This window comes from Camponotus floridanus, unplaced genomic scaffold (assembly GCF_003227725.1).
Source record: "Camponotus floridanus strain SB8 unplaced genomic scaffold, Cflo_v7.5 scaffold7, whole genome shotgun sequence".
NCBI lineage: Eukaryota > Metazoa > Arthropoda > Insecta > Hymenoptera > Formicidae > Camponotus > Camponotus floridanus.
This window is the reverse complement of record NW_020229838.1, coordinates 140,655-166,316: the sequence shown is the minus strand read 5'-3', so window position 1 is coordinate 166,316 and position 25,662 is coordinate 140,655. Positions and strand designations below refer to the sequence as shown.

Genomic DNA, 25,662 nt, shown 5'->3' with positions numbered 1-25,662 from the left:
GGCAACATAACTGCTGATCTGTAAATCGGTTACTATCTCGACCATGAGCACGATTAAAGTCGTGGCAACCATCGATCTGATCTGGGGATTCGCGGTTGATAGACAGCGAGGGAAATAAGCAACACCAGGAATAGCAAAATAGATTACGAATTGCATGGCATGATCGGGCAAATATCTTGGGCTGCTGAATCGCTTTTATAACTGGAATAACATATATTTAATACATTAAAAATAAATACATTAAAAATAAATATTTATATTTAATATATATTGAATTTATTTATATTTAATATATACTTTCTATTAATCTTTTTCTGAGGAAAATATAAATATACTGAGGAAATTGCTTTGTTTTACTTTGAGCTTTAAAAGAATAAATGTATACTTCTTCTAAGTATATTGCATTTTTCTTATTTAATTTAATTTTATTTTATTTTATTTAATCTTACTTCTCTTATTTAATCTTGTATCTTTTATTTAATACAATAGTATTTTAGAATTTCCCTTCTTTCTTAAAAAGGAACTCAAACCTGCCGCATTTGTGTAACAGAATAAAAGCTCCTGTTTCACAAACGTTCTTGCAAATCTCGAGCCGGCGACGTGTCTTTGATAATTCTGATTAATGATACCTCCATTCCATATTATTATTTGAGTATCAAAGTCACGCGGGGAATGGCGAGCCCGCGCACGTTTCGCAACTATTCGCCGACATGCGAGGCGAATAAACTATCTTCATCAGCGTCCTATATCTGCCAGTCGAGCTCTGTCACGCGAGGCGGTGTTTCGCATGCAAAATCGACGGACCGGATAACCGACCGGAGAGAAAGAGAGAGAGAGAGAGAGAGAGAGAAAAAAAGATCGAAAGAGAAGTACATTTCGAACTCTGACCTCGCTTTCTGTGGCCGCTCGAACTCGTTACACGCCGATCGAACGAGAGTACATTTTCGCGAAAACGATTGAACCGTTTCGCGAATGTATATCCAAGTATTTATATGTGTGTGTGTGTGTGTGTGTGTGTGTGTGTGTGTTCGTTCCGAGAATTGGTTTTATCGATGCGGCACGGAAGTGGAACGCGACACTTCCTAGTTTCAACAGACCGTGGGAGATAGAACTCGAGAGATACCGTCCGATTGTACAAATCTTCGGAAGAAATGAAAGACGCGAAAGTTGGAGCACTTGCAGCGCGCCACATTAAACGATAAGAAGTTAAATTACTTTGAATAAATAAATACAATGCGATAGTATTCAAACATCTAATTGTCTCGCTCATGCTGGAAGTAATAAATGAACACGGAGGAAAATCCCCGTGAGATTGGTCCAGAGAAATTGAACGTTCCGAGCAGAAATATATATTGGCGTGATTAATAGCGTGTAGTTAGCATATAATATAAATCTTACAATTTCGTGAATTTTTAAGAAAATATTCTGCAAAAACCGAATGAGCACTGAATGAGAAGGTAAATTTATATCAATTTTTTTAAATAATAGAAATATTAAATGTACGCGAAGGAATATTAAAATTAAATAGAATCGATAAAGAGAGAATTAGTGTTTTTATAAGATAAATAACGATCGCTCGCGTAAAGATTTAATTGTCATTTGATAAATAATATTCGTTGTTGAAAAAAACCAGGTACAAAGAATATAAGACAGTGTCGATTTCTCTATAGAAGAGAATCAAGTTTTGGCGAGCGATTTTTTATTCTTTTCGCGGTAGATTCCTAATAATTGGCTTCGTTTCGTTCGTAATTCCGAATGCGTAACCCTTGATTTTAAGTGTCAAAGCTCGTCATAAACGTGCTTGAATTTTTAATTGAAGCTCGCTTCGATCGCTGATAGGACATGCAAACACTCCCAAAGTTTCCAAAGGTTTTTTATCTCACGTCTATACTTTCCCCTCACGCAAATCTTTCGAGTGCTTAAACTGATTTAAAAGAAATCATGCGAAATATTTCGAATAAATGTTGAAATTCAAATAGGCAAATTATTATGATATATATGAAACAAATTATTATAATATTTTTTTGGACAAATAATTTAATAATTTATACAATCCACACTATTTTTTTATCTTCAAACACTTCATCAAATCTGACATTCAAAATCCTATTAAAAATTTGCTTGAAATTAATAAATAAAATATAAGATTCTATATTTTTGTAACTTGTAATAAAAAAATTCGCTTACAATTGCCGATCTATCGTTATCTAGACACTTCTAACAGTAAAAAAATAGCGTTACGTAGGTCGTGAAATGTCCGTATAAAGAAGAAAGCAAAGATATCTGCGAAATATCCTGCGCGTAACGATTGCGAAACGTCATGGAAATGTGCAACCACCTCACCGGCACGAGAGAGGTATAAAAAAAGGGAGAGAAAGAGAGCGGATCTTTTACACCGCTTGCCACTTTGCCGCGGTTTTTACTCAGATATCGCGGAGACATTTCCGTGACTCAATGAGCCGCGAGCAGTCTGCCGACGTGTCGATCGTCGCAAATCTGCGATGAAAAAAGACGAGGAAGAGAGAAGAGAGAAGAGAGCCATTCTCTCGGAGTCGTCGCTTAAGAAAAAAAAAAATGTTAGAGCTGGCGGAATATCGTTTGACGGCGCCGGATCGACCGGATATTTCGTCCTTGCCGTGGAAATCGAACGTCTCGCGATGCATCTTGGAAATAGCGTGCACGAACACCGGAGCCGCAGCTTTATTGTCCGACAGCCGGGCTGATATATGGCGGAGACAATCCCGCCCCGAGGAAACGTTATTTCTGACCGCGATGGTCCCGGTAACCTTCCCGCAATACGTCCTACGTTCTTGTCTCGTGGAAACGCGCTCGTTTATTTTCAACTGACGCGAAGAAGCAAAAAGATTACGGTAGAAGGACGAATCTCGATGATGAAAGGAACGATAATATCATTCATTAAATTCAGGAGAAAGCCCGCATAAGGGAATCACTTGCACTAGCCGAATATATACCCGAAAGATGGCTAACCCTCGCACAATTTTCATAAAAGATGAATAAGACGAACAATGAATATTATCTTCAAAATGAAGTCACAATGTCTTTAAGAATCCTATATCAGGACTTATATATACAGGGTGTTCGGAAATTCAACCGATAAATTTTCAGAGATTGTCGGGGGCACCGTAAGAATCATTTTTTGCAAATGAACCTGGGGTCGGAAACGTGTCATTACATCGCTACGGTATACGGAGTGTTCGAAAGAGTCGGGACTTCAAAATATCACAAAAAATAGAAGTTTTACAAAAAATTGTAATTTACCATTTCTACCTTCATTCGCGGATAATAATACGATAGCTACAGTTGTCGACTTATCAAGGAAAACTTTATGACTTCAATAACTTCGAAACGGCTTACTTAAAATTGATAAAATTACTAGTGCTTATAGTGCTTTGAAAAGGTCTCGAAAAGGGCTACAAGAATGTGCAATAAAAAGTGGAGGGTTCCATTTCTGCTATGTCATAGCGATGTAATGACACGTTTCCTCAGGTTCATGTGCAAAAAATGATTCTTATGGTGCCCCCGATAATCTCTGAAAATGTGTCGTTTGAATTTTCGAACACCCTGTATATAAAATAAATATATAAAAATAAAAAGAGGATTTTCGAGATATTTATATGAAAATACACTGCTATTTTTGAAGGATCAATTTTCCCCCGGGAAACTGCTAGAAATCTCTTTGACAAATGTGCGTATCTAACCGTCGGGACGAATCAAAGAGATAAGAAAATTTTTGAAGAGGATACACAGCAGAGAATGGAGCATCGTAAAATAAAGTAGAAAATGTGACAAAAGTGACTGAGTCCATGATCGAGTAAAATACAAGCTTAAATGCCAGCATCGGTGGATCGTTCCCAAAAGTCAATTTAGTCACATGTAAAATATCGATCAAATTAATATTGTACATTAACGAGACTGCGGAACTTGACGTAAACGTTTAACGATATAATTTTTCCTTTTCGATTGTAAAATAATGCGAACGCGTATGCTAAATTCCATTCGTGGAATTCCGTGAACCTTCTAAATGCTATATATATTATGCATGAGCAGTACACCGCAAAACGCAAGGCACCCGTAATTATAAACTTGCGTGTCTACTTGTTCGATAAGAATCTTATAAGCGTGGATAACATGATTTCAGGCTAATAGCGAACATCGTCATATACGATCTCAACATAAAGATATGCAAATCTGAGATATCTGTGAGCATAAAAGTTTCTGTACAAAAAATCAAAAAATTCAAAAATTTCTAAACTGACCGAATCATCTCTCTTATGAACAATTTGAAAAAAAAAAGAATCTTTAAATTATGATACAGCATGACTGAATAACCTACATTGTTAGAGGTAAGAAAACTATTTTGAGAAAACACGAGAGAGGATTGTAGCATCAAGTCAGTCGCTAGAACAATGCGAGCTAGAGATGCATATTATGCACGAATGATCGTGCATATCAAATGATCTTATGTAGGTCAAGAATATTAAAGATGAAAGATGAATCGTACGCTATTGATAAAACGAAAAATTTAACACTGGCACACACGACAGATAAGAGAAAGAGATTTTTCAAGATAGAAAAAGAGAAAGTAAAATACAAAATATAGACAATAAAATATACACATAAAATACAAATATAAGAAAGAAAAACATCTTTTACTGAAACAGCATGTGCGAAGCTATAATTATTAGTATTTTTATATAAATATTTTTCAAATATATGAAATAAATTTTTTATACGATTTTCTTAATAATCGTGTACATTAATTTTCTTGCTAATATTTCGATGTTTTCTATAAGCAATAAAACTATCTCTTTGACTTTCTCTTTATTAATTTAGTATGTATGTGCTTGCCCAACATACTCTTCTGTAGTTATCTCTCCGTATTTGCATATGTATCACTCCTGTTGCGCATAATGACACACATATACACACTTACAATAGAAGCGACACACCCACGTTTAATTCAGTATTGACGTAAGCGGAATGAAAGGTAGAGATAACGAGGAAATAAAGCGAGAAAAGTGGTAAGTTAACGATGCGATGCTCCGCTTTGCGGAACAAATCGCTCAGTTGTCATTAATAATATCCATGACTGCGATTGCACTCATCTGTCATAAGCTCGTAAAAGCATAGTACGTAATTAAATTAACGAGGTACTTTCACAAATCATACTTTCAACAAACGTTTATGTCATACTTTCAAATCTAACTATTATTGTACATAATATTTTATTAAAAACCTGTTAAGATTTCTATTTCTCGTTTCATTTTCTAAATAACACAATGCACGCGAACGTCATTATAATAATCTAATTAGCATAATCCAATTTGATGGGTTGCCATAAATTGTTTAGTGATCGCCTATTTTCATTCTCATATTATGTATGACAGGTAAACAAAGTAATTGAAATCACGTACATGGTATTGCATAGATACGCAACCATGCGTATCTATATAACATTTGCGGTAAATAATTTAAGCGAAATTGCTTTGTGCCTACAATTAATTCACCGGTATATTATTATGTCACTAATCACCCTATTTCTCACGTAGCACGCGTTCTCATATTAACAAAATAAATTCAATTCATTAAAACGAAAACATAATAAATATTTAAATAAATCTTTTTTTAATTATTTTGCGTTTTTAACATGTAACAATATTACATGCAATATTAATATTACATGTTATTCGAATATCACTTAAAACGAGATTTTTCTTTATTATATCACCTATTTTATACATAATTTTATAACGTTGAATATGCAGTAAAAGCTAAATTTTATAAATACATATTATTATTATTTCCTGCGTTTTGTTCAAAAATGAAATATTATTTATGAAATATTAAAGATTTTTATTTTTATTTCGTAAAAAGTAATAAAACAAATTTTGAAATTATTAACAGAATAATGTTAAAAGACTTATCAAATAAAGAAAAATTATATCTTGAGAGATAATATTGTTTTATTAAATTAATTTAATGAAACATTAATAAAAACGAACAAGATGTAGAAACCGTAAAAGAAAAGTAAAGAGAATACAAAAATTCGTGACAAATATATATTTCATTGTTCATATAATAAAATGAATAAGTTCAATTGATTATTTAATATGTTATAACGAGAACTATATATTTAAAATATTTTTATCTTTTTCTCTAATTCGTAAAATATTTTAATATATTTTACGAATTAGAGTTTCCGAATTAGAGTTTTAACCGAAATAGAATTTCAGTTAAAATTTTAGTGTAAATATAAAATATTTCATTTTACACTAACAATTTATGAAAAATACGAAACAGGAAGAGAAAGAAGCTTACGTAAATATTTTTATTTCCAAATTTAAATATTATTTTGCAGCATTTCTACAAATGAACTATGTAGCGATAAGAGCTACCCGATAAGATTCTGTGTGCGAAAATAAAAATAAAAATCAAATCTCCAGCACGAGACATATCAAATTCAAATTCAGTTAAATGTACGTTGAAAATTCCCTCAAAAAAAGTACTAGATACACACGACGCGCTTGAACGTCGACGGTGACCCTACGCTTGGTAAAAGCTGCGGCTTCCCTTCGTCCTGATGCTCGGCGGCGCGCCAGCTTTATTCGCGTTAAAGCTCGCTCGGAAATTTATAGGCGCGCCGTAAACTCGCGGGAACAAGAATTATGAAGAGGAGAACTCCTCGCGCGGCGGGGAGGATTCTCCTTCGTTTATCTTGCGAGAAACGTGCATCGCGCGAGCAGAATAAAGGACACGCTGTTCCCACATTTTCCCTCATCCATCCGCGGCTGTTGCTGCTCGAACGTTGCTGGTGCACACGTGGCGCGATGCAACATCCGCGTTGCAACGGCCGTCTCGTTCGTCTCGCGCAAAACGCCGGTAGGATTTCCTTCATTACCCAGCAAACGCCAAATAACAGTTATATAACTGTTAGCTATAAGTTCCCACTCAACAATATAAATGTTGCATGTTAATTATATTGTTGAATGGGAAATTACAACAATTATATAAATGTCTACTGGGTACTCAATGTTATTTTGCGCCAACGCGACACGTACCTTCAATCGTCGAATTCCAACGAATTCTCGATGCTTTTCATTGCCATCGACATCGACGAAAGAAATCGAGTTCTCTCTTATCGTATTTACATTCAGGAACGAAAAAAGTATCTCGCTGTTCGTGTGAGCAACGATAATGTTAGAGCAAGATTAAATCTTGCCAGATACAAACTGGAGATTTGAATAAACGTTGCGGTAATTTTTAATCTCCATGTACCATTTCTCGCGTTTGTATAATCGCGCCACTTCGCTTGACCTAATTACGTGCGCGCTATTAATTTAAACAAATGCAGAAATATCCACGTTTCTACACTCCAGAGAGTGTAAACGAGTAGGACAGGTGCCTTGATGAAATTTCGCGTTGATATTTTCTCGGTGAAATTTTAATCTAGTGCTTCTATTTATAATGTAAATACAGCACTTCAATGTTTAATATAAATTATAATTATTTAATTATAAACTTTTCAATTGTTCATTAATAATTTATAATAATTTATTTATAATAGTTATAATAATTTATTTATTTATTAAATATGTTCAGTCTATTATTATTTTTTTATTCGATGTAAATGTAAATGATTTTATGTAAATGTTTATTTTTTTAAATATATATAAATTTAAAAGACGTAATTAAAAACGACCACACTGGCAAATTTTATTAAAGTGAAGAATCACGATGTTTCGACCATGGGTTTTGGTCCTTTTCGAGTGAAAATAATTTAGTTAACTATTCAATCGTGAGAAATAAGGAAATCACTTCGTCAAGATTATCATATCAACGTCTCCATCAACACACAGATAAAGATAGTCTTTATCTGTGTGTTGATAGAGACATAATAATCTTGACGAAGAGATTTCCTTATTTCTCACGATAGAATAACTATATTATTTTCACTCGAAAAGGATCAAAACCCATGGTCGAAACGTGATTCTTCACTTTAATAAAATTTACCAGTGTGGTCGTTTTTAATTATGTCTTTTATTTTATTTACTGGCGACCTTCAAGAGTTTAATGTTATATATAAATTTATCTAGATAAAAATCTAATTATTTATATTCAATTATGTTTAATATAAATCTTTAATTATATTTTTGTTTTTAATTATAATTAGATATTTATTTATCACTCTCTTATATTACTCTGAATTAATACACAAATTAATTTAAAACTTAATTAATTTTTATTTTATTTATTTTAATTACTATGCTATAATATTTAATTTAGTTGTTTCATATATAAATTTTATTTTTTTAAAAACAAAAATGTATAACGTATAATTTTATCTCTAAAAACTCAAAAAATATTTGTGATATTTAATGGATAATTATACTCTCGCGACAAAAATAATTATTTTTAATTATAATCGCGAGATTAATATTCCCAACTTCTCTCTCTCAACAAGAATTCAGAAATATCTAAATACGGACGCTATTGAATCGCAAGAATGATCTCTCCCAATGCAATCTCATTTCAACATATATTCTATTCACCCGTAATTTGAATCAATGTGTACATTACATAATTCGCACACAAATAAAAAACTCATACGTATCCATTCATTAAATAACATGCTATTCATCGTGTGTAAAATGCGGACGCGCAAAGACCTCTTTCATTAAGAGCATTTCATTTCTTTTGCCGTCTATTATTTCGTTTCTTTCTTTCTCTGTATCAAGCTTTGCCAGTCGAATCCGAGATGCAGCGACGTGCGCCGCATCGAAAACACATTTCGACGCCAAAAGCACTGCATTTGCAACCCCTATATATTCTGATGCTTTCATTGTCGACTTGAATATCTTAGATTCGCTATAGAAGAAATGCAATGTTATCAAAGTTCGATTTTTTCATTGCTTTTTTTTGTAATTTTGTGAATTTTTTACAAAATTTTATAAATTTTTACAAAATTTTTCAAACAATCATTGGTACGTAAATAATTATATTTCTATTTTTATAGTGTCTCAGTTTTATATATCATTTTCAATAATAAATTTTTTGGATTTTAATTTTTCTTTAAAAATGAAGTGAAAAAAAACAGTGACCCTCAATATATACAATAATATTTACTATTTGCATAATCACACGGACCAAGAAACCGATGACGACATATCATCAAGTTTGACCAAATTTTGGAGAAGTTCCAAAACTTTCTTTGTTTTGAAATTATAGCGCAGCATGTCCACGAGAAAACTATTAATAATTTATTTTTGATTACACGAGAATATAGTTTTGCCAAACGAAACATTATCTCCATTTGTCGCTTTTGCCAATTTGCGACAGGTAAGCTTGAAAATATATTTGACATAATAAATTGCGCATTATTTATCTATATCACAAAAAAATGTACTTTTTTTGCTCTTTAGAATTATGAATCGAAATAAGTTGTACATTTTCATTCTCTCGCGATGTGTGAACATGTCATTTTCGTGCGAACATGCAGGATTTTCCTACGTGCTGATTATTTTGAATGCATATTTGTCAAAAATAAGCGTGTCTCTTTGAACAAAACATTTTCTTTGATGAGATATAAATATCTATCTCGAAAAATATTTAAAAATATAGTCATATTTATGCATGAAAAGACTATAAATATTTTCAAATATTTTCAAGATACTTATATCTCTTATTGAAGAAAACGTTTTGTTCGAAGAGACACGCTGTTTTTAAAATGAAACGCTTTCCAACTATATACATACAGACATATATATATATATATAATTGGAAAACGTTTTAAAATAGAAAGTTCACAAAAACATATGGCATGCATGATATATTGCATTAAGTATGAAGTGAAATCAGAATAGAAAGGTGCTGTCGCACTAATATTTTTTTTTAACTACTTAATGAACATAGAGATATTTTTCGCAGCAACTTCTTTGTCGAGTTAATAATCTCGAAAATCAAGGATGCGCGACCACCATTGTCGCGAAATACGAGAGGATTCAGGCGCCACATATTTTCGTGAGAAAAATTATTACGTACGATATAAGTTTCTTCCCGGGGAAAAAAAACGTATAAGTATTACTCAAAACTTTCCTCTTTCCGCGTGTGCAACTACATTAGATCTCTCACCCGAGACGCGATATAATGTATAAGAGTGGTTCCCGCAAAGAAATATAATTGTGACTAGATAAAATTCGTTGTCTGAATTTTATTTTGGCTCTGAACAGTTTCGAACAATCGCGATTATTCGTCCCGCAATAAAATACTAAATAATTTATTAAATAATTAAAAATTTACAGACATATCGCGTTATACGGTATGAAATATCCTCGTACAAGATTCTAGTTCTCGCGTTGCTTTAAGAAAATGGAGAATGGTGATAAATTGCATCGAGTTGGCAGCAACGCTTCCGAGGAATGATGGTCGTGTTACCGCTCAGCATTGCAGACGCTCGTGCGATTGCACTCGCGCCAGTCGCGATCGATATATTTTTCCCACGATACGTCGAAAGCGCCGTTGAAGGAGAGAAAAAGAGAGAGAAAAATGCAATTACCTCTGCGAATCGCGGACCGACACCGCATCGTTCGTCTTATCTGTTGTAAAATATTGTTTTCTCGCATCGTTCGCGATTGTGAATTCCGTTTCGATGACTTTGCTTATAGGCGATCATGATTCAAGATTGTTTCTTGGACCTTAATTCTACGTCCGTTGGCATTTGGACCTTATCCTACGTTCGTTGGCATCTAATCGTCGGACCGAAGGAAGATCGAGATCTTTGACCTCGAACTTGTATAATGTGTCTTTGAAAATGCTTGTCGCCTAATAAATTCTCTAACGTAGATTTTAGAGACGTACATTTTTAAGAGTTACATCAATCATATTTATATATTTCCCTAATTTAAATCTATGATAATAAAAAAAAATAATTTAAATCTTTTTCTCTCATATTTATAAATTCGAGTAAATCTCCTTTGAATTTTTATTACATGTAATATTGTTTTTCTTACTTTGTCCAGAATTAATAATTCGATTACACGCAAGACTCTAGCTCGTTAATTTTATGTGCAAGGTATATTGCTGATAAATTAGTTCCCCGATATGTAGTACAATTTATAGAATAAAACTATTCGAGAATTATAGTTTGACCCAATGACTTGTAATTAACGCATATGCGCGAATTGTAACGAGGATAGGTGTTATTTTTACTTGACATTCGGGCGCAAAGTGCCGATGATGTATCTAATCGTCGTGTCCCATAAAAAATATCAAACGTGCAAAAGTTTAAAATAAAAGATAATGCGCGATAAAAATTTATTGCGCGATTGTACGAATTTTAATTACTTATATCAATTGGAAATACGCATAGCGCATATATTTGATAAGGCCTCTTACCTTAACTATGCCGCGTAATCGTTGTGATGGATTCCATGCTTGCTCCGTAGATAGATCGTTCTATAACAGAAAATAAGAGTCTGCTGTACAATTGAATCTATTGCATACAATTCATTTACCTAATTTCAGATATTAAATAAAAAAGCGATACAATGCGATACAATTTTTCCGTATCTGTAGCGTCGAAAGTGCCCTTCGAAATTCTTGTTCGTTACAATTTAATACCAAGCGTTTATACTTCATCGTGCGATCGATACGTAAGAACGGTAATTGTATGAGAAATAATAATTCGCTGAGAAAGATACGTGCAATTTCGTGAAGGTGCACTTTCCTCTAAAGACACTACGAAAATAAATTTGTACCACACATTTGGTAAAGCGGTATACTTTTGTATTGTATCACACACAAAAATATACCATTTCCCCAAATCTCATAAGAGTGCACTTTGTTCTAAAGACGCTACCGAAAATAAATATGCTCTCGTTTAATAAAACAATGCACTTTTATATGTGTGTATACACATCTGCACATGACAAGTCTATTTATATGGAAACGTAGCATCCACAGTGGCAATTTGCAACAGTGTTTCGGGCGTAATAGAGATTTACGTAATTGCGTGGCTGCATTTTTTAATCCGGTGATATACATAATTTTTGGTCTTAATGGCGGGAAATCTTTTGTCCTGATTAAAGTGCTCATCTCTCTCGAAGCAAGAAACCATTGCATTGGCAATCCACGGATCGATCGATCCGGCAATAATGTAATGGGGAAGTTTAATGACCGTCACCGACCTATACACGCAAACACATTCATGAGTAGCGTCGTATGTGCAATAACAATTAGCGACAGGGAGTAACAGATGTTAGCCGCGGGGTTCGCGCCTGGCAGTCAAGGGCAGCTCAAGCAGGGGGAGGGCGAGCAGGAGAAGGGCGGGGAGCAGCTTTTTGTTCTCTTGGCGATGGGACATTTTGCAAGGGCTCCATTTGCTGGCTCGTTAAATGAAAACGGCGTTATACACGCTGCGCGACAAATTACACTCGGATCTCGATATAATGCGATACGAACCGCGGTGCATAAAAGTAGACAAATGTATCGGTGGCGTACGAACCAGTATACAATCCGTTCTTTTATTTCCTCCCTATGGTTTCTTTGCAACGTAATATAACAACAGGTTTCACTAATGAAGATATATTACCGAAGAGAGAGAAGGAAAAAAAGCCGGGAGAATATTGAAAATAAAAATGTGTAATTAATATGAAACTCTCTAACAAGGTTATTTAATGAAAAAAATGGCACTGCGTGTTAACGTGAAATTTAATATAACGGCGCTAATTTTAGAAACATTTTCAAAGGCTGAGATACTGATTGTGTGATGACAATCGAGCAAATATTAGTCAAGCGTATGCTACGCCTACGAAACAATTAAATTCCACACGAAACACATTGGGTGTGGTAAGACATTGTCGCATTGCGTACAATGGTTGGGGATTCAATGGCGCACAATAATAGCAAGCGAGAAAAATCAATGACGTGTAATATGCATTTACCTTGCTCGCGTCATATCGGATATCTCCTGCGTAAGAGAAGAGCGATTATATACAGAGAACTCTCTATATGTTTATATATATATATATACATAATCAGTTATAACTGTTTATTATACCGTTATACAAAACGGTATTATTAGATTTTGGCATGGAAGAAACTACACAACAATGTTTTTTTTAATTATTTTTTAAAAACACTGTCCTATAAAACTATATTTTTATCGTTGTAAGAAAACTGTTCTATACAAAAAAGGTTGTTTTAACTTGCACAGAAAACAATGTTATTTTATATATATAAAAAATACTGGTATTTCAATTATAGCATATTTTTCTGTATAATCAAAATATCAAGTCAAAAATATACATTAAAAATATACATTTAAAATCTTGATTATAATGATTTGAACACAAATACATGCCGCATACATGACGCTAGACAATCGTGATAATTATTACAGAGAAGATTAATCAATTTCACTTTTTTTTTAAGTATTCGTTCAACAATTACTTCTTAAAGTTAAAAAAAATTTTAATAAAAATATAAATTATAGTTTTTAAAAAATAAAATATGTAAATGGAGAAAAAAATGAGTAAAAAATCAAAATTAACAAAACTTGAATATAATTAAAAACACATTCTTATTTTATATGCAAAAGCGATAATCGTATTTCTTAATTTTTTTCAGAAAAATTATTTATACTTGTTGAAGAAAATAGATTTTAGAATCGACGTGATATAGTATATATATGCTTTACAAGTCGCTCTATTGCACATTCCATTGGCATTTATGGTATATTGATTTTTAACTATTTATAGAAAATCCAATGACTACATTGTGGAATAAATCCTAAAGTTTTGATGGATATTCCTATACATAGCAATCTAACAAAAGAGACAAATTCTCGAGAATTTCGTGTAATTTTCGTGTAAATCTTGACATAGCACGAGTCCTTCAATCGTATATTCGAAACGATATCGCAATCATATTAAGTGACGAAACTTTATACGAGGTGAAACGTTCAAATATTTATATTGGATAATAAAACAATTAAAACTTTCAAATGTTACATAAAAATCGAGAAAAGAATTCCCGCAAGAGACTCTACAAAACGCATCGTTATCACTTGAAACAAGTTCGCCGTACGATTTATTTCCACGAGAGAATATATCGAGACTTCTATTGCGATTGTAGAAACTCCGAAATCCTTAATTAAACGAGTAGACGGCTTTAAATTGTTGATTCGGAAATTTGCATCTCGCGCCACGCGGCGCGAAACGTTCTCGTCGTATTTCGAGGAGGTAAACACCCTCGCTCCGGAGAAATCTACGAGGAAAAGTGACGAGAAAGACCGAGGGAGAAAGATGCGATCGGCATCGGTAGAGGATATCGATCACGAAACATTTGCATGGAAATTTCTTGCGGGGTGGCAGAAACGCTCGCTGCTACCAATATTTCTCTTCGACCGGAAACTGGGATTCAGTGTACCCTTCTAAGATTTCATCCGAGGAGAAAGTTCGATTTCTTAGTCGGGTGCCGATTAAATGGCTGACAGATAAACATTATCTTTCTTATCTCATCCGAAAATATATTCGGGTATGATTTAAATACAGAATCCCTCGTCCCCCAAGTAACTTTTTCGATTCAAAATTTAAATAAATTGATTACTATTATTATTGATTATATTGAAAATTATTATTAAAAATTGTTAAATTTGTTTTCTTTGTACATAATCGAAGAAGAATGCAATCAGCTTTTGGAAAATTTATCGATTTTGCGAAGTCGGCTAATTAGTCGATTTCAACGGCAATGAATGAATGAAAAAAATTAATTAAGTCCTATTGAAAAGCGCGGCGAGACAAAGACGAACCTCTAATCTAACAAACGCTCCTTTGACAGATTCCTTTTTTTCCCTTCTTCGTACGCGCGAATTTAGGACAGTTAATTAAGGTGAAACCCCCCCCCCGGGCAGAGCATTCAGTATCTCGTCGTGAGTTTACACAGAAACTCAAAAAGCTTGCGATCTGAGGTAAAGCAAAATTAACCCTTAATCTTTCTCATTAACGCGAGAGGGAGGGAGAGGGAGAAACTTTATTAAAATAGAGAGAAATTCCAATTTCCAGTATTTTCAATTAATCGGTTTTTAGTTACAAACTGAAATAATTAAATCAAATATGTAATTTGAACGGTGGCATTAAATTCAGAGACATAGATTCGGATGATTCTTTTATCGCCTGGATTGAGCAGCGCGGCTCAATAATAGCCAAGCTAGGATCCAATTATCTTTTACGGCCCGATGGACTATAAAACGACAGCGTTGGACGTGGTACAGGCGAGGCATATCGTTTCGACGACGAATTAACTCTTTCAGATCGCTCTCTTACGCACTTACGTCACCCTCGATCCGCTACTCGGCCAGACACACGCACACGCGAATAATGCGCGTCTTGACACGATGCTCTCCACGCTGAGACTCTTGCGGGCGTGTGCAACGCTATGAATAACCCGAGAGAATCGGGTCACGTTCAATGTTTTTTTTTTTTACAATTCTTTTGTAAGGGAATGTTACACGCGCGAACGACGTTTGCGCAACGCTCGAGGAGCGTACAAAAATATATCTAGTGTTTTTCTCTTTCTTTTCTTTCGAATTAATTCTACTTTTCCGTTCCTTCCTTTCACAGTTGAGATGATGCAGAATGTTTGAAACAATCCAAAGAAATGATATTACAAAGGAGTGTTAAAAAAGGAAAAAAAAACAATGATCTTTATTGTTTTGTATGCATTTTTAATGCGTACTACTGGAGATTAGACAAAAAAAATAAGAATGTATATTATATAAAATATTATCTATTAATTAGAATCATCCTTTACGATAGATTTATATTGCATTGCTATAAAATTATTTCAAGTTCAGCAGCTGCGGATTTATGGATAGGGGAGAGTTGGAATAATAGGGTAGGGGATAATATGGGATATATATATATATTTCCGTATCTTTCTGGCTCTAAGTTGTCTCTGTGACTTTCCTGGAACTGTAAAGGAACATTACACAGTTTATTGTTCCTTCTATAGCAAATTGCATTTTTCTTTTCTATCTATATCATTTGCTATTTTATTTTTATTCTAGTCTCCATTCATTAATGAATTAAATAATCGTAACATAGCTCAACAAAAACATACATTTTTTTAATACAAAAAGGAATTATTATTTGTCGTAATTTTTTTACATTCCACAGGATTTCGTCTTTCTATTTTTTAATCGCAAATTTCTCAAAAAGTGTGATATAAAATTTGTTTTTAATTTATCTAATTGAAACCTATTCACTATTATAAAGTATAACCATATTCAAAAATATAGAGCTAACAGAATTTAATCAGGATAAAAACTCTAATAAATCAATATGAATCTTGTATGAAATAAGTACATATATAATTCTTAAATAAATTTAATTAAAAAGATTGAATAGTTAAAAAATTATTAAAATATTAATTAAAATATTATTGAAAAGTTAAAAATTCATTAAATATTATTGATACAGTAATAATAAATTAATAAAAATATGGAAATATTAAATTTTGATTATACATATTTTTATTCTGTTGCTGGTTACACATGAATCACAATATCTTGCCGTAATTTTAACTGGGAAAAATCTATAAAAATTTATATATATTCCTTGACATCTGTAAAAAATGATTATGTATAACAAAAATTAAAAAATAAATTTCAAACATTATTTTTATTAATTAAGACTTTTAAGATATTTTACTGATAAAATACTATAAGATCAAAATGACCCATGTGTAACTGTTAAGAGTTAATATATTATTATTTATTTATATATTAATATTATTAATTTTTATACATTAATATTATTATAATATTAAATAAAATTATATGTACTTGTCCCATACATGCACTTTTCCTACAACTCATCTAATTCAAATAATAACTAATACAGTTAATATATCTTCGTCAAATATGGATAATTCAATTCTCGAGTCACAGTCATACATTTCCCATCAACAAATGATTTCTTGCTCCGAGCGAAGGCGCACGTGTGAACGCCGAAACCTTTTATTAATGACTTTGATTACGGGATTACGCGGGCCGCGCGTACATAAAAAATCCGGGTGTTTAAAATCCCGGCGGTACATCTGCGTCCCTTCCACGCTCTTTCGTCACGCACGAAATGAACGCGCATACACTTCCCTTCTCTCTCTTTCTCTCTCTCTCTCTCTCTCTATGTCTTACTTTCAGACTCGTTGCTTTCCTTTGTTCCCGCGGCGAAACAGAGTGACCAGAGAGAAAAAAAACACGAATATACGCAAACCACGTCGCAGATGTATCGAGCGCGCTCGCCCCCGTCGTCTTGTGTACACACCGAGTCTAATTTTAAGCCACGACCGTAACCTGTTCGCTTACGATCCCCTTTATTTCTCTTTTCCGTTGCGCAAGCTTCGGGCGAAAAAAAATATTGTCTGCGCGCGGGAAGAAGAAAAACCGTGTTCCCTCGTTCTTGTTCGCGCTGTTCACCACGAACACCAACGTCTTTCTGTTCACGGAATAACTTGTACCGTTAAATCCGAGAGATCGGGTCGTGCGCGAAGGCTCGTCATGAGAAAAATCAGACGAGAAGAAACGGAGTCTCAAAATTTATATTTATTAATTTATGTTAAATATAAGGTAATGTTAAATATACAATTAATAATGTATATATTAATTATATGTTTATATTATATTATATTTATATTATATTATATTTATATTATATTTATTTTATTATTTATCGTTCATATTATTAATTTAATTTTCTTCGAATCTCGCGACTCGATCGCAAAAAAATCATGGGTCAAGGATCGAGAATTAGGATGTCTTGAATTTATCATTAAGATATTCGACGTAGATACGGATGAATGACGCATATAGAGCGAAAACAGTTTATTCGCGAGCACCTTCGCAAATGATATCACGCACTCGTCCTCCTACGCCACCGTGTATTACATCCGCCGTACGTGACAGCGGCTAGTATCTGAGCGAAAGGTGTGATTCACGTCGTCATTATGGATCACCGGGATAATTGCATTATGTAATACGAAACTGCGCGGCTTGTATCGAAAGCAATCCGACGAGAAACCAGTTGCCGCCGCGGAATAAAGAGCGTTCACTTTTCGCTCTCCTTCTCTCTCACGCTCCCCTATTCTCTGTCGCTCTGTGTCTTTCCGCGGATCGTAATCATCGAAAATAGCTGCGTTTTCCCAACGCGTCGAATTTCGACGCACATCATCCGGAATTATCTTTCCCGATACACCAAACTACCAAAATTAAACTCTACGTTTGGTTTGCCAGAATGCGAGAGTTGAGAATGTCGGCTGTTTCCATCGCGTAAAAAACAAACCTAAATTTCCAAAATTTCCGAAAATATTGATTGTCGCGAAGAGTAACAACTGGAAAAAATTCTGTTAGCCGAAAAGCATCGAGTAACAAAAATGTATACTTTCAATTTTAAAAATTGCGCTCAATCGCAAAAAATTAATATGTGGGTAATTTTTCTTCTTAATACTATATTGTTAAATATTATTATTATTGCTTATCTGAATATATTTTTTAGAAACTATTACTTTTCAAAATATCGATTCGATATTCGAGATATATTACACATATTAAAAATTTCCGAATAATTCAATTATTTCCGAATAATTCAATTATTTATTCGTATCTGTAGAATAATTCTGTTCCAAACCTATGATAAAAGTGTCGAATTTTATTATTCATCTTACATGAAAATACTATAATTCTTCAAATATTTATTATAGCATAAACTCGAATCTTTTTATAAACTGTGAACGTGTGTAAAATATCGAACCCGACATAAAATTACGATAATCTGTGCCACGCAACGTATAACATATTATATTCTCCCATAAATAGATAGTTATATAGAGCAACGCGTAAAGAGGCGGCATTTAAGTTTCGAGATCCATATCGGAGCGCGTACGATATCGGCTTCGCACTAAAGCTCGGGTCGTAAACGAGACTAGCGTATATACATATATATATATAACATCTGAAACGTCGCATGTCGCGAGCAAACTTGTTCGGCGTTTTACAGCGTCTGCGAGGAAAATAATATCGGAACAATCCCTGGCAACGCGTGCTTCTGCGTTCCCCTAGTTTGGAGAGCAAACCACGTCCGAGGGTTCGATAATCGAAACGCGTATTCGAGCAATTTCAACATTTCCCGCATCACCTGTTCGTACCGTTTCAAATTAATTACCCGATGTTCTTTATTTCGAGAAATGATGTCATCGAATAGCCTTACGCGTAACCTGACGTAAGCTCCGACCGTCAACTTTCACATGAATATTAACGTTCGGAATCGTAGAAACTGAACGGATCGAGCTCGATGCCGAGAGTGAAGAACGAAAATCGATAGCGAACATGCCGAAATACGTCGACCTGTCCGAAGCGAGCGGCGAGACGGACGCGCTGCGCCATTTCGCGCGTCACGCGATCGAAGAGTTACGCTCGCGACTCCGACTTCCTCTCGTCTCCTCTCGTCTCCGTCTCCGCGTCGGAAGCGCGCGATTCACCCCCTCCCCCGTCGAAATCTAAAATATATATTTCTCCATCTCTTTTCGTACCAACTCGCCGCTTCGTGTAAACTCCGATCGCACTTCGACGTCGAACGCTTCCTATCGTCCCTATGGAACGCGAAGAGCGAGCGTACGTCGGCTTTTTTTTTAAGCGTTAAACACGCGTCGGCGACGACGCTGGTTATCGAGCGGGCCCGAAAGTACGCCGTAGTACTTTCGTGCAACGAACGAGGACGACGCCTCGCGTCCTCGTCGCGGCGCGTCGTCGCCACCGCGCGTCGCGTATCTCCTCCTCCTCCTCCCTCTTCTGCTTCTTCTCGTCAGCTTACCTTTTTTAGCGCGAAAGTCGCGTCTCGCGCCCGGGTGTTTCACAGCGATGATGATGGTGACGGCGACGACGACGATGACAGCAGTAGCGACAGCGGCAGCGATGCGGTAATCCAATATGGCAGCTTACACACATGTCAAAACAAACGCACCGAGAACGAGCGCGCGATCGGAACGGATTCGAATCGTCCTTCTCGGATCCTCCGACGTCGCCGGCACGTGCCGACGCGACACGTCGACGGGTGTCGCGAGATCGCACTGTCGTCCAGCGTCGATACAACTATGCGCGAATACGAGGCGACAAAGGTCGAGGGGAGAAAAAGGGAAAGAGAGTAGCGCTACCCCGTGCACAACGCGATACGTACGCTGCGAGCGCCCGCCACGGACTGCCAGCGGACGTGCCAGACGGCCGATGCGGGACTAGGAGTGGGGGGGGAGCCGGCGAGACTTCAGTGACGCTCAACCGAGACCGGGCGTCCTCTCGATGCCCGTCACTCTCGTTTGTATCATTTTTACGTATTTATATTTTATTTTCGAATACAATGCTGCTTTCTCTTTCTTTTCATGTGTTGCTATTTTTTCAGGTTCATTCCTCATTCAGTGTTTGGTATTTTAACGCACGCCTGCTCGCGCTAACTGTGTTGATATGTGCGGATATTTTAGGCTAAATAATATTTGAAATGTTTTAAGATGTATATTATTTAAGATAGCATAGTATATTTTTTTAACACAAACTGTTTCTTAATCTTATTTGTTTATTGAAATAATTATTCAGTAGCTTAATATTTTGTTAACTTATGTGTAGATATCTATGTAAATATAAATTTATATATATATATATTTGTGTGTGTGTGTGTCATATTTATTTATTAAATTTTTATTCTATATTAAATTCTATATAATTGCAGATCAATCATAATTAATATTAGAAGAAAAAAAACGCGGGGATTTACATGTTGGCAAGATTTGATCATATTTATATTATTCTATTTATTATTTACTCAACTATTCTGAAATAACGCTTAAACACAAACATACAATCTTCGAAATCAATTATATAAAGTACGTTTATTCTTCTGTATGTTCATTAATTTTCACGATATTTATTATTCCTATCAAAATATATATCATGTAACTTTCCTGATGTCTTAATTGCGACATGATAATTTATTACATCGTAGAAATCAATTCTACAAACAAAGCAGCGCGACGATTAGAGTGTTAACTACGAGGTTGTGGCCGCGTTGCTCTCAAACTTGCCGAAACTCAATAAAATAATTACGCTTAATATAATGCGCAAGTAACAGCAAGGTGTAAGAAACTATGGTGGTGTAGGGAAACCGAGCAAAACCATGAGCATTAGCCGAAAGGCAACTGCTAGAACGAGACTTGAAGACAAAAAGCCTTGCAAATCTTGATAGATGTGTAACTCTGAAAGAAAAAGAAACGCGTTTTTATCTTTAACATAACGATTTTGTTGAACATTTAAATTTTTCTATTCGTAGTTTAAGCGCATAAAAGAATTTCAATCCTAATAAATATTCAATTCTAAATATTTACTAATTGTAAAGCACATACATGTATTTTGATCGAATACTTGTTAAGATTCTTACTCTTGTACATCGCATATTTTTAAATGATTGTCTTGTAATTAATTTTTAATTTTAATTTAATTTTTAATTTTAATTTAAATCTTTCAAGTTGCACAAATTTTAAAAAGTTTGACAATCTCTAATTTGAAGAGAATATATTATATTTCTCTTTCCCCTCTCCTTGGGAAATAATATATGTCTATAAGGTTATTAATCCTAATTATTAGCGCACTGTTCGCTCCAATAATACTCGTCATTTGTTGAATACACATCGAGGCGTTAATTTCCGCATAAAATGAGGAAAGAGCAATTAGTTGCGCGATCGAGGGTCGTGACAATCCGGCGACACTCATCTTCGCACAATGTGCGCTACATCGATTCATCCTCGAACAGGATCCCGGGATGTGTGCATACGTATCCTGTTCTCTCTATCTCTCTCTCTCTCTCTCTCTCTCTCTCTCCCTTTCTCTTTCTCTCTTTTTGTCTCTATCTCGCAAACGAGTAATTTAACCCTGCCTCGCGTTCGGAGCGGAACCGCTGCTCGTTTCCCGCCTTTAGATGACAATTCTCGATGCGGAGGAAAATCGATGTAACATCGAAATTCGAGGCGAGTTACGATTTCATTTTGACGATCGGTTCTGATTACATCGAACCAGATGTGCGTGCACGATATTTCGCGCGAACGTCGCGGAATTATTGCGCGGAAACACGTGGCCGCTCCGTTTCGCGAAATACAATAATAACGAACGAACGACCGTGCGTTCGCTCGATGAGGTACGAACGGCAAAATTACCGTTTTCACACGTGCGCAGATTATTCGCCGTTCTTACATTCTCCGGCAGCTTTCGAATATTCGAGATTTATTTCAAATTTTCTGCCAAATGGAATCAGTATATTATGATTGCTAAAAAGCAATGAATAATTACTGCAAATTTCAATTATAAATACTGTAATACTGTAAATCAAAGAAATTTTACTGAAAGAATTAATTAATGATAACTGATTCAATCAATATTCAAATAATATTTCAAAATGCATCTTTTTTGTATTAAAATATTATGATAATATGATAATGTATTATGATATTATAATAATGTATGAGATAATGAGATACATTATAGCATATATAATTTGTTAAAAAATATATTTTTTGACTTTGATTAATAGTCTTGTTCATTTTTTGTAGGTTTGTTATGAGTAAAAAAATGTAATACGTATATAATTTCAAATTTGAATACTAATTATACAATATTTTATTCTAGATATATGTGTATGGAAGTCTTTTTCTAAAAATGATAATTTAAAATAAATACAAGAAGCGTTAAAAAGTGCATTTTATAAAAATATGTATTATTGATTTTTCAATAAAATCTTACTGCTATCACACACACATACACACACAGTGGGACCATAAAATGGAAGAGTAAAGTGTGAATGTTTTGAAAATCAGTAAATTTTTCACTCTTATCTTCGATGACGCTTACACTGATTCACTTTAAGAGAATAAGTGTTTCGAGTTTTTATTTCATTTTATTTGCAAAATTTCGAGCGTCGAACGTGACAAATAGAACGTATCTGCATTCTGTAATGTTCGCGATGAAATTCCACGAGCACGCGATGCTTTTCCCGATACTGAATTTCCCGAATGCGGATGCTGGCGGATATGACATTGCACTTCGCTACATGTCACGTGAAATTTCGTTCTTATATCTCGATCGTGTGTCGCATTTTGCATAAGGTACGAAGAAAAAGAGAGAGAGACGGATATTATATCTTGCAGATTCAGATCTTAAAAAATTATACGCAAAGCGTATGTTTAATTATTGCATTAATAATAAATTTGTGGATATTATAATTCGAGGGAAATAATGATGGTTTTTATTAATACATGTATTGCGATTCCCACAAGAATTATAGTACTTAATGTTGCATTATGCGCACATGCACGTTGTAATTTTTGATATGATTTTTAGCAATATAAATGGTAACACTTCCTTATATAAAAAAACTATTGTAATACGACGAAAGTATAATTAATGATTCGTTTTTTAACGAGCTGATGGTAAAACTGAATGTAAACTCTATGTAAAGCGGAAAGATAAGCGAAAAGAGTAATTGGCAAGAAAACGGAAGCAATTAAAGAATGAAGCAACTGAAGAATGTTAAAAGGATTCAAGCCTCTTCTCATGTTACTGGTACAGAGACAGAAGTCAAGAGAGATCAATGTAGTCAAGAGATGATAAATCGCTACTGTCTCGTTATCCTGCGAGTGGAATTCATAGGATTTACAGAGTCGGACTAATCGCGAGATGTTTTCTTCGTCTTTTTTCCTTTATGTATACGGAAACGAAAGACTCAAGAGTCGTCTTATATGGGATGCGAACTCGACACTTCAATTTTTAGTATAATCATTATTCTCGAAAAAAGAATCTCAAAAAAATATCGAAGAGAATGATTAAAACTTATATCTATTTTTATGAAATGATGTAAAATATATATACTCCTGGACAAAATTAACGCATAATTTTTTTTCACTTTTCCTTTAAAAACTGATATTTAAATTTTAACGAAAGAAATTAAAGAAAAACTGAAAAAAAATTATGCATTAATTTTGTCCAGGAGTATATATAATCTACGTTTATTAAATAAAAATATATATTAATTAAGATGATCTGTTTTTAAAACTAATGTGATCATTTACCAATTATTTTATCGCTTCATTCTTCTCTCATCTCTGATTATAAAGCTTACTCAGCGCTTTATACTGATCAGATTAGCATTCAAAAATATAGCCTTAACTGATATTTTTCGTATTATAACAAAGAAATTAAATTATCCCACAATACCCTCCAACCGCAGCCGAGACGTTAATTAGCGTGCGTTATTGCAACGTTTCGCTAACAAGATATTCGCGATGGAAGGCCTCCATTACCGTAATAACGGTCGAGAGCGATCGAGCGTAGAGCGAGTTTATTAATAGCATTATTCGTGTATTTTTCTCGTCGTCGTTTACCGAAATATTTGCATATCGTATCTAAGAAAAAGTTGCATGTGTGAGACGTATTATAATAAAAAATTTTTTTACCAAATTCTCTTGGCATGATACGAATCAAGCTGAAAGCCAACAATCGATTTTTGAATTAATTGTTTTGTCGAAAAACACTCCAAATATCGTTCAATTTTTGGCATGTCGCTCGCTCCACGGTTTAAAATAAAAAAAATATGTGTGAAAGGTGCAATCACATCCGAAGAGGATCATGTCGTATAAAATACGATTTATTATTTTGAAGAGTGATTAAAACTGACTTGTCAAAGCAACATTGTCTGACATTAAAATTTTTTAAATATTGCTATTGAAATTACTGATTTATAAAATGAAACATGAAAAATGATCTCTATTTGAACATCGAGGAAGTTTGATAATTTAAAATTTTGGGATTTATAAAAAAATTATTTTTTTTAATTTGAATTTGAATTTTAATTGAATAAAAAAAACTATTCTTATTACCTAATTTCAATTCTAACAGAATGTTAAAAAATTCAAGGGTTAGTTGCAAAAATATTTAACGCCATTAATGAGCAAACTAATTATCGGATATTTAAAAAAAAACGCTCTCAAATGCGAATCTCGATAATTAATTTCGTCTGTCGCGATCAGTAACTTTACATCTAGAATAAGGGAATTCTCCGTCGTTGGGAAACACAACGAGGGAAACTCGTCGTGGACTCTCGCTATTGGACGATGGTTCAAAGGAACGCGTCGCGTTAGCGAGCAAAAAGGTGCGGAAAAAAAGGAGAATGAAAAAAACGAACGCATTGTGTCGCACGCGTACCTGCAGCCGTAAATTCATTTCGTCGCCAAAGTCGACCTTTTTTTTCCTCGTCATTACTGCTAAGTCGATGTAATCGGAATACAGCGAGGATACGCGAGGAATTCCGGACTGGCGGAATGCTTAGAAAGCGTGGGAATCGTGCGGTATTATCAACGTATCATGAATGAACATTTATGTCCATCGCGTGTTGCAATTAACGATCGGCGCGATATAGGAAGATGGAAGCGTCGAATTGCGATATTCGCATTTCTGTAACATGTAACAAGCGAGAGATTAGGTGAAAGAGTACGAGAGTTCTCGCGCTCACAAAGTTAAATTTGCGGACGTTTCAGAGCGCGGCGCGAGTTTAGTTTCTC

At 34.4% G+C, this 25,662-nt stretch overlaps 1 protein-coding gene across 4 annotated transcripts in view; it reads right to left on the bottom strand.

Moving 5' to 3' along the window:
* Positions 1 to 25,662, bottom strand: part of LOC105254782 — a 188,080-nt gene that overhangs the window by 120,095 nt on the left and 42,323 nt on the right. For 2 of the 4 annotated variants that reach the window (XM_011263672.3, XM_011263671.3), the window contains one exon: positions 11,413 to 11,472. The gene's annotated coding sequence lies outside the window, so the exon portion shown is untranslated. Of the gene's footprint in view, positions 1 to 11,412; positions 11,473 to 19,883; positions 20,262 to 25,662 lie in introns of those variants that run through there. The other 2 variants (XM_011263673.3, XM_011263670.3) reach the window with 2 other exon arrangements.